Below are 1,698 nucleotides of genomic sequence, written 5' to 3'. Positions count from 1 at the left end.
TCCTGAAATCATCATTCTTCTTTGTGTCTCTATGAATTTGACTTCTCTAGTTACCTCATGTGAGCGGAATCACACAATACTTGTCCTTTTGTGACTGGCTTATTTCACTTAGCATAATGTCTTCAAGGTTCATCCATGTTGTAGCCTGTGTCAGAATTTCTTTCCTTTTTAGGAGTGAATAATATTCTATTATATGTATATGCCATATTTTGTTTAACCATTCATCTGTGGATGGACATTTGGCCAACTCTTTATTTCTTTATAAGATAACTAGAATAGAGTGTGAAATGCCACCCCTCTCCCTAAGTCTGTGTCATTTGGGTTTTATCCCTGGAACCTTGAGCATAGACAGGGCTTCTTGAACTTGGCTTGGAATATTCTGTGTGGGATGACAGAAACTCCTCACTATGCCTAGAGGCCAATTCAATAGTAGGTTACTGGGACTCCTTCATTTTTGTGTGAGAAAGCTGAGCTAGAAAAAAAAAATAATGCCAAGTCTCTTATGCATCTTCTCCTTCCCCGGCCTCCCTATCCCTCAGACTTGCCACCCTAAGGCCAGAAGTGAGGACCTTAAGACTCAGATGCAACTATTTTACAGAAGATCCTGAAGCTCTCAACACCAGAGTCAGTAAGTGGCAGAGTTAAGAGTTGAGCCGAAATCTGTCTGTGTCAACACTCACAATATTTCCATCATAGTATTACTTTTACCTTGAGGTGGCGAGACTCTAAATTAGAGAGGGGGTGTCTGGGCCAGGAAAGAGAGGTTACGCGGATGGCAGGGAGGGGGTGAAATGCACAAGGAAGGGGATGTGTTGTATATAAAAATGGCAGCACTTCTGACTTTTAAGTGTTCAGGCTACAGCTGCTTTCACATTTCTCCCTCTAATGTATTTCTATCTTAATCTTAAAAGTCATTATGAGAATATGTTACCTTAAAAACTGTGAAATAGTATGAATTGTGGAGGGATGCCCAAAGGAAACAATTGTTCTTTCTCTCTTGCCTCTTCTCCTTTACTGGCTTTCATTTTACAACTCCTCTATGTACACCCATGCTCTCATTAAACTGACCTGGTTGCTGTTCCTTCAACATTCAATTTATTTTCTCTATCTCCATGTATTTGTTTGAAATATCCCTACCTAGAATGTTTTCCTTTATTTCTATCTTTGTCATCAGAATACACGGGCCTGAATCCTTGCTTGAAACCTCTGTGTTCCAAGTAAAAATAATCTCTCTAATGAACACACAATAATTCTTACAGGGAATTTCCCAAATCCTGACATGTATTATGGATATAGTACATATGTATATTTCCTCACTTCAGATTATAAGCGTCTAAAGGGCAGGGACATATTTCATTATGTTAAGGTATAATTTTCAAAATAGTGAAACAATGGCTCTTATACCAATGAAAAATGAACATGTACCAAAAATTATTTAAGTCATTAATGAGAGAACCAGTAAGACGTTAAAAGTGTTTCAAATAAGAATTTGATTTACAGAGATAATAGGTTCTTCACAGGACAAAACTAATTTGCATTGGCAGGAACAGAAATTATTTACGTTGTTATCAGTTTTCTATATCTTCACTTCTGTCTTCCCAGAATTGCAAAACACTAGTCAACCAAAGAGAGTCAAAGGTCACAGCTCTGCACAATCAGATGACCCCTAGAGGGTCTTCCTGCTAATACCCAGGGCTC

Source organism: Phoca vitulina, unplaced genomic scaffold (genome assembly GCF_004348235.1).
Source record: "Phoca vitulina isolate PV1807 unplaced genomic scaffold, GSC_HSeal_1.0 scaffold25, whole genome shotgun sequence".
In the NCBI taxonomy this organism is placed as follows: domain Eukaryota; kingdom Metazoa; phylum Chordata; class Mammalia; order Carnivora; family Phocidae; genus Phoca; species Phoca vitulina.
Note: the sequence above shows the minus strand (reverse complement) of the source record.